The sequence below is a fragment of the Giraffa tippelskirchi genome, chromosome 10 (genome assembly GCF_054371585.1).
Source record: "Giraffa tippelskirchi isolate mGirTip1 chromosome 10, T2T-mGirTip1v1.2.pri, whole genome shotgun sequence".
NCBI lineage: Eukaryota > Metazoa > Chordata > Mammalia > Artiodactyla > Giraffidae > Giraffa > Giraffa tippelskirchi.
Genome location: NC_137284.1, coordinates 76,806,273 through 76,821,952, shown reverse-complemented (window position 1 = coordinate 76,821,952; position 15,680 = coordinate 76,806,273). Strand labels below are relative to the sequence as shown.

The following is a 15,680-nucleotide window of genomic DNA, read 5'->3' as shown; positions in this document are numbered from 1 at the left end:
CATTCTCTTCTCCAAGGGACTTTCTTGACCTAGGAATCCAATCCATGTCCCTTGCATTGCAGGAATATTCTTTACCATCTGAGCCACAGGGAAGCCCCTGATAGAATTGAGACAGTCTATTTGGAAAACAGGGTATGACAAAGTTCAGCTTCATTTTAGGCAGGATGCTTTAATATAAAATCTTTTTTCTGAGACTAGGACACAGAGTAATTGTTGTGAGCACAAATCCAAGAAATTATATTAGAAAACTGTTATTGTTCAGTCTCTCAGTCATGTCTGACTCTTTGCGACCCTCATGGACTGCAGCTAGCCAGGCTTCCCTGTCCTTCACAATCTCCCAGAGTTTGCTCAAACTCATTTCCATTGAGCTGGTGATGCCATCCAACCATCTCATCCTCTGTCATCCCCTTCTCTTCTTGCCTTCAATCTTTCCCAGTATCAGGGTCTTTTCTAATGAGTCAGCTCTTCACATCAGGTGGCCAAAGTATTGCAGCTTCAGCATCAGTCCTTCCAATGAATATTCAGGGTTGTTTTCCTTTAGGAGTGACTGGTTTGATCTCCTTGCTGTCCACGAGACTCTCAAGTTTTCTTCAGTATCCTAGTTCGAAAGCATCAATTCTTTGGTGCTCAGCCTATTATTTTATATTAAATTACATTCAGATTTGTCTTAATCATACTGAATATCTCATGATGAATTCTCCTATAATTTTTATGTAAAATATTTTTAGAAATCGAAGACTTTCTGTAAAACAGAGTTCTGCGAACTGTACTACATTTACCCCATGATTCACAGTTTGACATGAAATGCTAGATTATAACAACTGTCATTATTAGGGGACATGATATAAATGGAGGGAGGACCCGTGTTCTCTCAGTGGATTTCCTTAAAGGCTTTGCCTCTCCAGCCTCCAGCCTGTAAGTCTATCACAAACTCTACACTCTTCTACTTACCCTAGACTCCAGGCCCACTGCAGCAGTTTATTCTTTTCTACTGTTTTTGAAGAAACCTAACCAGCTCTTTCAACCTAGAGCAGAAAAGTGCTGCAGGGGGTAAAAATCACACAATCAAGTGCCCAACATGGATGGATGGCCCAAATCCAAGGTTCCCACCTTCCTCTGGGACTTCCATGTTGACCTAGGATGCCTCTGAATCCTGCCTTTGGCCAGGATTCTCCTTTATTGTACTCTTGTGTCTAGTGGAGGCATCCATTTTCTTCAACACAGAATTTCAGAAGGATTCACCTGAGGGATTACAGGATTCCTTCCCTAATTCAGGTGATATTAAAGTGGCTTAAAAAGCTTTAGAATCTACATTCACTGCTTTTAATCATGATACAATTTGTGGGGAGAGCACTGTAGTAGCAGAGAAGAATAGCAGAGAAAAACAGCTGGTAAATTCTGTCATCTACAAAGTTCAGTAAAATGACAATCCTATCCTTATTTTGTGGTCATGAATTGCTTATTAAAATGGATCTGAACACAAAAGTACTGAAGAGCTGTATTTTTATTAAAGTATCTGTTTACTGATGTTTAAAGGTGGCCTACGGTTAGACTTGAAGTTTGCTTTGGGGCCTTACTGTTGTCTTTATAAACAGCGATGTGTGTGAAAGAGAATGCATACCATGGACCTGTTTAAACACAGGCACTCTGGGTTCCTTCCCTTTCCTGATGGGTACAGAGAAAATTACTTCCATTGCTGGCAGGTGAGGTTTCATGGTGGCTCCCCCTACGCAAACCATTAATAATTTTTTTGTTAGATTATATAATTTATAGTATCAGTTTTGAATGTATAATGTAATACTGTATACTGAACAGTAGTTAGTCTTTCTTCAAACAGATTACTGAAAATGAAATAAATACCTAGATTAAATTTCCATACTAGGGAGAGAGAAATGAAATAATTTGCTGAGTTGCAAAAATATGTAGTAGACATTGTGGAGATAATCTAAATTCTAAAAAAAAAGATTACTTCATTGTTCTAGTCACCTCAGATGGTTTTACCATAAAAGCAATTCCTGAGAAAACATTGCTGTGATTATTGGACAAAAATTAGTATTTTTAAAGTAAATGATTTGAAAAATCATCTCTACATAAATATTAATAAAGTTTAATTAATAATAATGGAGAAGGAAATGGCAACCCACTCCAGTGTTCTTGCCTGGAGAATCCCATGGACCGAGGAGCCCTCGCGGGCTACAATCCATGGGGTCAAAAAGCATCGGACACGACTGGGTGACTAAGTAATTAATAATAAAGGCTAGCTGGGAACCCTAGGTGGCTCAGGGGTAAAGAATCTGCCTGCCAGTGCAGGAGACACAGGTTGGATCCCTGGGTCAGGAAGATACCCTGAAGAAGGAAATGGCAACCCACTGCAATATTCTTGCCTGGGAAATCCCATGGACAGAGGAGCCAAGCAGGCTACAGTCCATGGGGTCGCAAAGAGTTGTACATGACTGAGCACACACTGTAATATAAAACACTGACCATATTTATTTTAGTGTCTCTGGTTTTTGTGAATGAAGGGGTAATAGAACATTTAATAAATATATGAAATATATGATCTCTCAGCAGAGCTGGGAAAATTTTGCTATCTTTACATCTGACCCTAATCTTCAAGATAAAAATTACTGGAGTTATGTTTCTAGAAACTTGCTGGAATTTCTAGAGATTTATCTGCAGATTTTCTGTGGATTTTAAGAAATACAATTCATATTCTGTATTAAGAGGTAGCTACTAAAATTACAAGGCATATTTTTTCCAAACTACCATCTGCTCCTTTGGGTCTACTATAAATCAATTAATATGGAGCCCTTCTCCTTTTGCTATTATTATTATATTTTTCATGGAACCCCTATTTTCAAATAGGTTTGAAACCCCTTCTTTTCCTAAGCTTTGCCTTCCTGAGAAACTATCAAACTTCAACTGAGGGATTGGTGCTAGACCCTGTGGGAATTTCAAATAGAATTTTAATTTTCTCTGGGCATTGGGCACCATTTTTTGTTTATCCCTCTGAAATGGTGTTATTTTTGTGATGATAATAGGATTGTGTTCATCAGGACATGTGTCATCTCCCTTAGTGTAACCTCAGTTTTCTCCTTTGGAAAGGATGCAAAACAGAAGTAAAGGAAAGGCATGGGAAGATTAAGTATAGCCAGTGGTGAAGTTAAAAGATTAATTAGTGACTCTGAGATGCTTTTAAAACAAGCATATATCAAAACCTTAGGGGAAATCTAATTTGTAAAAATAGGTTTCGATGATGTATAAAAATGAAATGCTCCATAGAATTCTCTTTAGAGTTATTTTTGAGGCTGTTTTTAATACATATATATTTTTGCTTTTAAAATATACTTTTTACATAATGTTTTAATACTTCCATGTATTAGTAAATGCTCTTAAATATACAGAATAATTTTGCCTAGATTGTTTATTTATCATGAGTTGTAACAACTCTAAATCATAAATTATTTGTTAGTTTAACATTTATCTCTATTTTGTAAATAACATCAACATCATAATAATTAACACCCTGTAGGATGATGGAACTCTAGAAAAAAAATTAAATGCTGAATTTATTTAAATTTTTAACTCTCTTCCTGAGCACTGAGTTGGTTTTATAAAAGCTTAGTGATTTTGCTAATGCTCTTCCACGTCTATGAATTCCCTACATTTAAATTCTTTACAAACATGATTAAAATATTTTTTCATTTGTTCCCCTCATCTTGTTTGGGTTGTGCACAAAATAAAGGGACTTACACACTCAAGTCAGAGAAATCGTGCATAAGCTTGATAAGCTTCGTAATGCTAATGCTGTTTTGATAGAGAAAACCACAAGTAATGCAAATAGCAGCCTCTACTCTGCAGTACAGGTGTATAATAAGCACATATAATTAAGCCAAAGATACATAATGGTTTGTTGTTGGATACGCATTTACAACAGCTGACTACGCTCTTAATGTGTGGTTCATGAGTTAGGTAATTTTCTTATGTCTCCACTCCTTGAACAGAATATTCCTCATGGACTCATACACAAAACGAGTCTGTGCTTTTTTACCAGCAGATTCCCACTGATGCCTGTAATTTAGTGTCTTTGCCATATCAGCATTACCTAAAGATGATTAAGAAGATCATGCAAATTCACAAACAAGTCATTTTATTCTTCAACTTAAATAATTTAGAAATGCCCCCCCAAAGGAAAGTTATCAAAATGTAAGCCTTTTGACATGGTTTCCATCTTTGTGAAATATATCAACCATGCATTTAATCACTGTTATGCATAAAATATGGTTTATGGCTCTGCTCTATATATCACATAAACTTCTTTATATATTATGAATTTGAGTCCTTTAAAGGGCATAAAGCAAATATGAAAAACTAGTAAAGGTTTTTAAACATTGGTATAGAAATAGGCAGCAGTGTATAAACTATTTTCAGTTATTTTTAATTCTATACTTTCATTGGTAATTTTTTTACCTCAAAATGCATATACTCACATATATACATAGTCTTTGAATTTTGAATTGGGCAAATAAAAGAATGAAGCTATATAAAAAGTATTTGAATTTATTTTAAACACCTTAAATCCTTTTTCCCTTTCCATCATAAGACTGTTAAACATTTTGATAATGTAAGAAATATCATCATATATGCACAACTGAGATGAAGCACGTCTCTTAACAGAGATGGTCAAGCGTCTATCCACTAAGGTTGATAATGTGGAGAAAAATAAGTAATGCAAATTTGTTTTTTTTAAGGTGATATCGTACACATGTATTGAACTATACTATGTAGTAAAAACGGTCATGATAATATCTGAGCTTAATAGCATTTTCCCATAAATTACTGTGTAGATACCATTAATCATTGTATTCAAGTGCTGTGCATTGCCTGCTTAATTCAGCTGGTTCTGATTTATACATCATTACAAAGAATGCAAAGGAAACTGAAGTTAAAAGTTTTACTTTCCACATTAGGTACATAGCTCATCCCCTTCCAATCCTATCTCAGGACAGGCACTAAATAATCAACCTGATTCCTTTGGTTGACATTTTTTAATTTTTCTTTTTCGTTGCATTGGGTCTTCATTGCTGCATGCAGGCTTTTGCTAGTTGTGGTGAGTGGGGACTACTCTTCATTAAGGTGTGCAGGCTTCTCATTTTAGTGGCTTCTCTTGCTGAGGAGTGCAGGTTCTGTGGCATATGGGTTCCAGTAGTTGTAGCCTGGGGGCTTCAGAGCACATGCTCAGTTGCTTCGAGGCATATGGGATTTTCTCAGACCAGGGGATTGAACTGGTGTCCCTCGTTTTGCAAGGTGGATTCTTAACCACTGGACCACCAGGGAAGCCCTCCTATGGTAGATTTTTTAAAGCCTTGTCTGCAACTAATTTGGGGCAAAAACTATCGTGAGTCTTTAGAATGGACTTTACGGAATCAAATTCAGTCCTGATAATATCAATAGGGTCGACTTAAAAAAATGCATAACGTGAGAACTGTGAGTTAAGTTTTATTTGAGGCAAAATGCGGACCAGTCCAGGAGAGAGTACCTCAAGTAGCTCTGAGAAACTGCTCCAAAGAGGCAGGGGGTAAAGGTCAGTATATATGTGATTTTAGTGAAGGGGGAATACATGCAATCAAGCCCATATTTTTCCAGGTTTCTACTAGTCTCATGAAGCTTATTGCTAGTCACAAGGAACAGTCTTCACCATGAAAGATGTCAGTGCTTTTCTAGACATAGTGTTAGTTGCTCAGTTGTGTCTGCTCTGCAACCCCATGGACTGTAGCCCACCAAGCTCCTCTGTCCATGGGATTCTCCAGGTGAGAATACTGGACTGGGTTGCCATTCCCTCCTCCAGATATGGGGAGATACAAGAACTGGGCTCGTAAAATTGGCTCCTGAAAATATCTACATGAAGACGTGTTCTGCCAGTCCCCTTACCCCTCCCCACAACACAGAATGCCTCATTTCTGCTCTCTACCTTGAACTCATTTTAGGGGGTTACTGAAGGCCAGCAGCTGCAGCAGTACATGATTTAATCCTTGTAGAGGTAGATACCAAGTGCCCATGGTAAGTGCCAATTTGTAGTTGACAACAGTTACTCCTATTATTGCTGCTATTATAAATATTTGGTTCCTCATGAAATAAACTAGTCATTTCTCCCTCTATCTTCTTTTTTTTTATGACCTTGACTATGTTGATTTTGTGTGTGTATGTGTGTTAAAGGAGGGCAGTTTGTCCTCAGCCTATGAATTTGGTTAATATAAAAGTCTTTGGGTATTAAATTTCTGTTTTTCAAAAACAGAAATCACCAGAAGGGAATTCCTTCATCTTCTCATCTGTAAAACCCACCTCTGATTCCAACCTCATTTTCCCTCCTCTTTTCAAAGACCAGTGAGTTCAGATGAGCTCTGGTTCTCCTTCCTTCTCTTTTCTCAGAGATCTCACAGTAGAGTTCAGTACTCAGTAGCTCAGTTGTGTATGACTGGCCTCATAGACTGTAGCCCACAAGGCTCCTCTGTCCATGGGATTTCCCAGGCAAGAATACTGGAGTGGGTTACCATTTCCGTCTCCAGGGGATCTTTCTGACCCAGAGATAGAACGCACATCTCCTGTGTCTCCTGCCTGGCAGGCAGATTCTTTACCACTGAGCCACCTGGAAAGCCCAGACTCCACACCACCAGTTATTCTCATAGTCTTACGATCTCTCTCAACCACCTTGTGTTTTCAAGCTTTCTTTTTCCAAAGGACTCTATTTTCTCAGTTTTGTACTTGGTTGGGTAGTACAGATAAGAGTCTAGATCAAGGCTAACTAAATTAGTGAGGAAGACAGGAGTTGTCCCAATCTTTTCCACAGCTTACTAATTATTTGTATAGACTTCGAAAATAAGAACCTGCTATTTAACATCTGGGGAGCAACTGTTGAGAGCTAAGGAAACATCAGCTCCAGGAGATCTTAAGAACATTTCTTCTTAACCCTCTTCCTCTCATTTTGCAGATGCTATTGGGATGATAAATTTAAATAATAATCATTTCAACAATGTAATATTTTGACAGATAGCTTTCATATTTGGAGAACAATTTCAACTTTTTTCTTGTCTTCCTGTTAGAGAGGTTCAGACATAAAGAAACATTTCACTTCTCTCTCAGCCCAGTTGCAGCATCACAATTTTTCAGACAATTCAGTCTGTCTAAACATAAACCTGTCTATTGCTGAGAATTTTCAGTGTGTACAAAGACAAAAAAAAGTTTTCAAAGGGGAAAAGTGTTCTTTTGAACTTCAATGACTGCTACTTGTTTGAAAAGAACAAAACAGCAAAAAATGATGGGGTTAGGGCTTCAGTTGTGAGTGGCAGTCACTCAGGGCTTCAGTTAGTTGACTTTAACAGCTTTATTTCTTAAAAGCAAAATGCTAGGAACTTTTATATGAAGTGTTATACAAAGTGTTTTGTTTTCTTTTTGTTTCTGAAATTTCTCTGTATGCTCAAGTGCCACATGAGAAAGAAAACTGAATGCTACACATGCAAAAAATCCATGAGTTCTATGGTGAAATATAACAATATGTAAATAAAAATTATATTTTCAAACACAGGTAGTGGTTTTCAAACACAGGTTCATGCCAAGTTGAAGACTTAAAGCAAATAAATGACTTCTGAATATTGGACATTACATATTATGCATACACATAAATATACTGAAAAAAAAACAATGGTATTCTCTTTTGCCAATCTGTATTTTAAGTTTCTATTTTGTTGGATATGCCTTATACCTACCATTGGAAATAGTTGTGTGGAAACACTGTTACATTTAAGAAACCTGGGGTTGAAGAACAAAAATCAGAATGCCATCTGTGCTGAAGAACTTCAGTGGGTCATCTGGTTTACTTCTCAGCCTCTGAATATGCAAATTCTTGATCCCTCAAGAGAGTTAATTTGCCTGTTCTTAAACTGCCTCCATCTCTAGAGATGGAGGCTTCATGGACTGTTTTAGTAGACTAATATATTGCTGTTTCCATATGCTGAGGGAGTTTGGAAAGAAAAGCCTTGGAGAAATGACAGTTTTCTTCAAATACAGTTCTCTGCCTTTCTAAGGGAATTTGAAATAGCTCTCCTTAATCTCCAAAGGCAATTCTCCTCAATTAAAAATTAATCAGGAATTACACAAGTTCAAACAGTGAATTGTACTTCTCTTATTGCCACACAGAAGCACCATTTTAGCCAGAAAACTAGACTAACTACCAATCTTTTCAGAATTAGACTCAGTTTTCATGAATTTTGAATATGCAAGGTCCTCAGGAATGCATTCCTCACAAGAAATGGGACTTCAGTTGGCCTGAAGTGCTGTCATGTGAAGGAATATTGTGTCTGTTGGGCACTGCTCCAAAGAGTAGGCTGTGAGCAATGGAAATAAATCATAAGAAGGCATATCTTGACATATGATAAAGATGTAATAACAAAGCTGCCCAAAACTTAAACAGGCTGTCTAAAAATCCAGTGGTTTCTTGGTCTCTGAAATTGTCTAAGCAAAGACAGAATGATCACGCACAGAGGGTATTGTGAGAGTCCTCATTAGTTAAAAGGTTCAGTGGAATAGCATGTACGGTACCTCCTGCTCTAAGCTTTCATGACTAAATGGTTCAATTACTTTAATCTTTTCTTATGAAAGCTATCTTGTAATTCTTCAACAATCTTGGTTGTCACTTATGAATTTTTCCAAATTATTTACATATTTTAAATGTACATATGCCACTGATAAGCAACATTTATCTACCTGTCTATACCTGTGCATATCCTTTAATTCAAAGACTTAAAATATTTGACAAAATAGCCAGGAATATACAACAAAGATGAATATTTATTCAATAAACAGGGCTAGGAAAACTGGATATTCACATGTAGAAGAATAAAACTAGATCTCTATCTTACACCACTCATAAAAATTAAATCAAATAGATACTTTAAATGTAACACTGGAAACCATAAAACACCTGGAAGAAAACAGGGGAAGTGTCTTGGCAATAAATTTTTGGTAATGACACCTAAAGAAAAAACCAAACTGATATCAGTTTTGATTTCTCTTTTCTTCCTGTTCCACAGGTTTATAAATCCCATTGCTTACAGCTCTGCAACATCTTTTCAATACACCTCCCCTCCTTTCTCTTTGCACTGCTGTCTCCCTAATTCCTCCCTTAATATTGCTCACCCAGACTATGACAACTGTTTCCTGTCCTGTCACACTCATTTGTTCATTTGACAAATGTGTAATGGGTGCCCATTATGTTCTACTTGAAGCTACAGCAGCAAGACACTACCCTAAGAACCTCCATCCTTGTACAGAGAGAGAGAGACAACCCCTTCTCATACAGTGCTTTCTCTTTCAATCTGTCCTGCACCTTCTTAAGGAATCACCTTCTTAAAAATCATAATGATAATTATGTCACCACTTATAAACCTTTGGTGATTTTGCATTCTGAAATTTAAGATGCTTCATGGACTTAATCTAAAATCCCTTTCCAGGCCAATATTCCCCAGTCACCTCGATGTTTTGATTTGGTTGAGAAAACTAACACATTCAGTTCAGTTCAGTCACTCAGTCGTGTCTGACTCTGCGACCCCATGGACTGCAGCACACCAGGCTTCTCTGTCCATCACCAACTCCTGGAGCTTAGTCAAACTCATGTCCATTGAGTCGGTGATGTCATCCAACCATCTCATCCTCTGTCTTCCCCTTCTCCCGCCTTCAATCATTCCCAGCATCAAGGTCTTTTCAAACGAATCAGTCCTTCGCATGATGTGGCCAAAGTATTGGAGTTTTAGCTTCAGTAGCAACCCTTCCAATGAATATTCAGGACTGATTTCCTTTAGGATGGACTGGTTGGATCTCCTTGCAGTCCAAGGGACTCCAGAGAGTCTTCTCCAATACCACAATTCAAAAGCATCAATTCTTTGGCACTCAGCTTTCTTTATAGTCCAACTCTCACACCCATACATGACTACTGGAAAAACCAAAGCTTTGATTAGACGGACCTTTGTTGGCAAAGTAATGTCTATGCTTTTTAATATGCTGTCTAGGTTGGTCATAACTTTTCTACCTGTTCACAAATATCCCTAATGCTTCCTTCCTAGCCCCTTCCTTTCTTTTTCTCAAAAACTGTTCTTTATACAGTACCATGCCAGATGGTTCCCAGATGCTCATCTCTTGAATACACACTTGTACAGCCCCCTTCACCTGACAGAACCCGTGAATATGCTGGGATGTCACTCCTGTGGTTGGCTAGGTTACTCATCAGTTGACTCTGACTTAATCAATAGGGAGATCATCTTGGTGGAGATGACCTAATCAGGTGAGTGCTTAGGAGGGGCTGGGCCCTTCTTAAGCATAACCTTGATGGTCTTGAAGGAACAAATTCATGCTGAAGAGGAAACCACACGGCAGAGAATGGTGAGTAGCCTCTAAAACATAAGAATCACCCTCCGTTGGCAGCCAGTGAGAGAGCGGGGAATAAGTTCTATAACTGCAAGGAGTTGAATTCTGCCAACAACCTGCCTGAGCTTAGCTAAAGAACCCAAGCCTCAGATGAGACTCAAATCCAGGCTAACACCTTGATTTCAGCCTGGTGTGATTCTGAACAAAGGACTCAGCTAACCCTGGTCCTAACCCACAGAAACTGTGGGCTAATAAACTGGTCATGTTGTAAGCAGCTAAATGTATGGTAATTTGTTAGGCTTCTATAGAAAACTAATACTAGAGACATTCTCCAATTTCACCTGGAAGTATCCGCCCAGCTACCGAGACCCAGTTTAAATATTTACCTTTTTGGTGTTTGCCCTTATTTCCCCAACCAAAAGTGATCTTTCTCTAAATTCCTATAGGATCTTGCTTCCCTCTTATGGAACTTCCTCCTTTTATTGTAGCTGTTTGTTTATGTCTTACTTCTCCTGAACTGTGGGTTCCTTGAGAGCAGACATGGCTTTCCTTATGTACATATGGATATGTTCCGTACAATCAATGAACCCAGTATTCACTTAGGCCATCTAGGAAATACTTCTCAGGGATCTAAGAATTAACAAAGCTTCAGTCTTCAGCTTCACATTCACTTTTTTGTGCTTATGAGTAACTTCATGTGACTTAGCACAAGTACAGATCTTTGTGACCTGACTCTCCCTAAAACTGTCATGCAAAAGACTAATTCTTTTGTTAAAGGGTAAACAACATGCAAGTTCAACATATTTAAAATCCAGAGTTGAAGGTCATTAAAAACAGATTTATGAGTTAGGAAATTTGCAGATAAGCAAGGTAGCACTTAGAGCTACCCAGACACGGTGATGCTTGCTGCCCAGAGGCGAGGTCTGGGGGAGTGGCTGTCATCCATATATGTCACTTCCTTTCTCTAACCTCACAGTTCCTTTCACCTGTGGGTACCCAGGTGGGTTGAAATAAGAAATAATGAGGAACCCAGGCTCAGAAAAGAGCTTCCCCTGGCAGTGGAAGCATTACGTCCAGAGTTGGTTAATTGAAATCATGCATCGAACTAAGTTGCCACTTTGATGCGATCTGACAAAAATGATCATAGGATAAAATTGCCTCTTGCTGATCCCCACCTATCTTACATTTCAACTTGCAGCAAGATTGAAGCAAACTGCTCCAATTTACTGCTCCCGACCTGCTGATAATGGACACTTTGCCGTGCACTCTCCCTTCATTACTGCTCAGGTCAGGGCTGTTAACAGGGACTCTTGCCACTTTTGACAGATAGTCACTACCAAGATGAATGGCGGTAGCCACATGACCACTTAGAACCAGGCCTTCCCTCTCTAGCACCTTCAAAATGCCTTTAAAAAAAATAAAAATAAAAGTCCACACTTCACTGTTTAACTCTTTATTAACTAGGAGAATTAATAGAAACCAGGCAACTGTGACCTCCTATTCCTTTACTGTAAAGCAACAACTATTTCAAAGAAATCATTTAGCAACATTTTAAAAAGAAACTTTCTAGCAAGGCTGCCTTTGTACTTTCTATTCTACTGGGGAATGGAAACTGGGCTGTAAACTGAGTTTCATGGGGCAAGGAAATTCTCAGCTGTGCTAAATCTTATGAAGAACTGGCTCTGTTTCTGAGTTTAAATGGACTTATTTAAGAACAATAAAAAAATGTTTTTAGAGCAAATAAGCTATTTTTAATATCATACAGATGAATAGAACTCATCAACAGCCTGGTATTCCATCATTTCAATTATTCATAAACAGCCTTTCATGAAGAACTTTTTACCATCAACATTTCTAAGTTATTCTACTTATAGTTACAAAGGAAAAAAAAAAGATAAGAGAGATGCATGTATCTTTCTGGGCTATTTTCTTTAGCAGACACCATAGATTAGATAGTAAGTGCTTAATAAATAAGTTCTAAGAGCAAGCTAAAGCAGAACAGTGTCTTCCATTTCTTAAGGCTTCTAACTTAAAACTGTACATAAAGCGTATAGTTTGTATAAAATGCTTTAGTTTTTTATCCAATTCTTGACACACACATTCATATTTGCATTTGACAGTCAAATGAGCTCTCACAACTCTTATTAGATTTACACTGCATTGTCTAATTCACTTTGCTTCATGAAATTAGATGAACTATTAAATACCATAATCTGTTATCCACCATTAAAATTAATTGATTTTCATGTCACTTTATAACTAATGAATTACCTGGAGATAGTCTCATAAACTACAAAGCATAGTGGGAAAGCTCTTTTATTCCCCATCATTTCTAGTAAGGTTGAACAGTCCTATGCTTTTGCTAGTTTGTCTCTCAGCAGAAATCTCACAAACAAAGCTGTATTCAATAATTACACTTCATGGATAAGAATCACATTTATGAAAAAGGTTTTGAAGATGTGGATAATATGATGCCTAATATTGCTCCAGGAGGGGTTTGTCATATGGAAATTTCCAGATACAGTATGGTGTTGCCACGAGTATTATATAATTGAAATGGACATGCTAGTAAACAGGAATAAAACCCTAGCAAATAGTCCTAAAAATAAGAACATTTTATTGTGTTGCCTGAAATAAATCTTATTTGATATTTCAGTTCAAAGACGGCACAGCTGTATTACAGTAATAACAACATGTGGTTATAGAAAATTTATTATGTGCCAGGCACCATGCCAAGCATTTTTAACATGGATTGTTTTATTTAATCCTCAAATGCTCCCATGATATGAGCTTTATCTTTATCCTCATCTAACAGGTAGGGAAACTGAGACTGAGAGAGAATGAGCAACTTGTTCAAATTCACATAATCAATAATAAAGTAACTGGGACATGAATCAAAAGCAATCTTACTCCAAAGTCAAGCTCCTAAATGTTATGCACTGGGGTCTTTTACTGTAACATCACTGTATCACTTGGCATGAATGGTATGTTGAACCATTAATTGCTTACAATTTGTATCCATTAATGTTTATTAAGATAATCCTCTCATAAACTGGTTCATTCAAGGAAAACAAAAATCTTGCTTTTTAAATGATCTTTCAGTATTAATAAATTGCTCCATGTGAATTTTAACAAACTTAACGAAACTCTGTGTTTAATGGCATTTTCTTTTCCCCACTGCAATATTAAAAGTGGGTAGGAGAGACACTGTACATCTGCATATACTGAAGAAACCTCAAGAGCTGAGTTCAAAGGAGGACTCAAAGCTTCTCTGGCTGAGTGAGGGGACGGACCATGTGCTCTGTTTTGCCTGGGACTGTCCTGGGTTTTGCTAGTTTTCCTGACATAATTATTAACAGAACGCCTTTTTATTCTCAATATTGTCTCAGTTTGGATAATAAATTAATGAGTTACTTTAATCTTAAGGGAGAAGCTTTTCTGCTTATTAGTAAATTCAACTGTAAAGCACCTCCATCAGTCTCATGCAGTAGAACAGGTTGCTACCCCAGTGCGCGTTAAACACTTCCTATCTGCATGCTAGATCATCAAAAAGAGTAGATGAACTTGCTACATCTGACTCCTTCCTCACCCTTTTCTATTATTTCCTTGCTTCACAGGGTCACTGGTGGATGGTCTTTTTATAGTGTGTCAACTTGGCTAGGCTATCGCTCCCAGTTATTCAATCAAACACTAATCTAGATGTTGTTTTGTAGGTGTTTATATATATGATTTAAATCCTTAACCAGTTGACTTTAAGAAAGATTCTATAAAATCTGAGTGGGCCTGATTCAATCATCTAAAATGCCTTAAGAGCAGAGGCTTCTTTGAAGAAGAAATTCCACCTGTGGACCTAAGAGCTCCAGCCTGACTAATTGCCCTAAGGATTGCAGGCTTGCCCCTCCCACCCCTACAATTGCATAAGTCAATTCCTTGCAGTAAACTTCATACTATATATATGTATATATCTCCTACTGGGTTTGCTTCTCTTTGAATTCTGACTGCTATAGTCCTTTAGTGCTTGTTGAGTTCTGCTTCAAATCCTCCGCATGCTCTTCCAGGCTCCTTTAACTTTATACCCACATAACTCCGGTGGCTCTCTGCCTCCGCTCTCGTCCTTAGTCTGATAAATGCGCCTAGAGCACTACTCCCATCGTTTAGCATCTAATCTTTATCAAGGGCTAATATGCCCTAGGCACTCCGCTAGTCAGAGGATACAAAGATGAAGAGAGTATAGTCTCTGTTTCCCAGGGTCTCGCCGCCATGCCGCTGCCCAGCACAAAACTCTCAAAGCCCCATCCAGTGCCTGAAGGGCAAGGGAATCTACTCTGCGCGGCAAAGCGGACCTTGTTGACTTTCATCTGCCTCACAGGACTCAGAACCCACGAGCACCTAAAGCGGGAGACAGGCTGCTCCTCAAGGCCTCCAATACGGCGCATGTTTCCTGCGGTTTTGTTTTAAAGTTCAAGTTTTGCTGCAGGGAGCGAAACCTGACTAAAGCAGGATGAATGCAGCGAATTAATTACTTACAAAACTGCTGTAAGGGCTGGAGACAGGGGCTTCCGACTGGTTGTTCAGGAATGGCTCTCAGAAACACACCTCAAAAGCTGTCCATTAGGGGCCTGCTCTGCCGCAGTCAGGAAGGTGGAGAATCCACTTAATTTATTAACTGGAACTTTTAGCTCAGTGTCAGGAAGCGGTTGTTTGCCACCACTATTGCATTTTCCTCTCAGCATTCATGAAGCTAGCGGCTGGACACTGAAAAACCGCTACAAGAAAACCAACATCTCCAAGACGGCACTTGCCCCGGAGAAACCCGTAAAGCTGTAGGAAAATGGCTCCCTCTGCCTAGGCTGCCTCCCAAGTCTCGGGGAAGAGCGTCTAATCTGCACGCAGAAGTCCAGCAGCAAGGGATTCTGGGAAGCAAGGCTCTGGAATCTAGTCTCCCAGCTGCTGGCAGTACAAAAAGGCTCAGGACTCACTATGCGGCATATACCCTGAGAAAACTATGATTGGAAAACACACATGTACACCAATGTTCATTGCAGTACTATTTACAGTAGCCAAGACATGGAAACAACCTGGATGTCCAGCTATAAATGAATGGATAAAGAAGTTGTGGTACAAATATATAATAGAATATTACTCATCCATAAAAAGGAACAAATTTGAGTCAGTTCTAGTAAGGTGGATGAACCTAGAGCCTGTTGTACAGAGTCAAGTAAATCAAAAAGATAAAATAAAGTTATAATATTGTATATTAATGC

The 15,680-nt window shown here is 38.3% G+C and overlaps 1 long non-coding RNA gene across 1 annotated transcript in view; it reads right to left on the bottom strand.

The window, feature by feature from the left end:
• Window positions 1-15,307, bottom strand: part of LOC145524351 (uncharacterized) — a 227,133-nt gene extending 211,826 nt beyond the window's left edge. Inside the window, exon 1 of the long non-coding RNA XR_014067422.1 lies at window positions 14,944-15,307. This is a non-coding gene — a long non-coding RNA (uncharacterized LOC145524351). The remainder of the gene's footprint in view (window positions 1-14,943) is intronic.
• Between the last annotated feature and the right edge of the window lie 373 nt (window positions 15,308-15,680).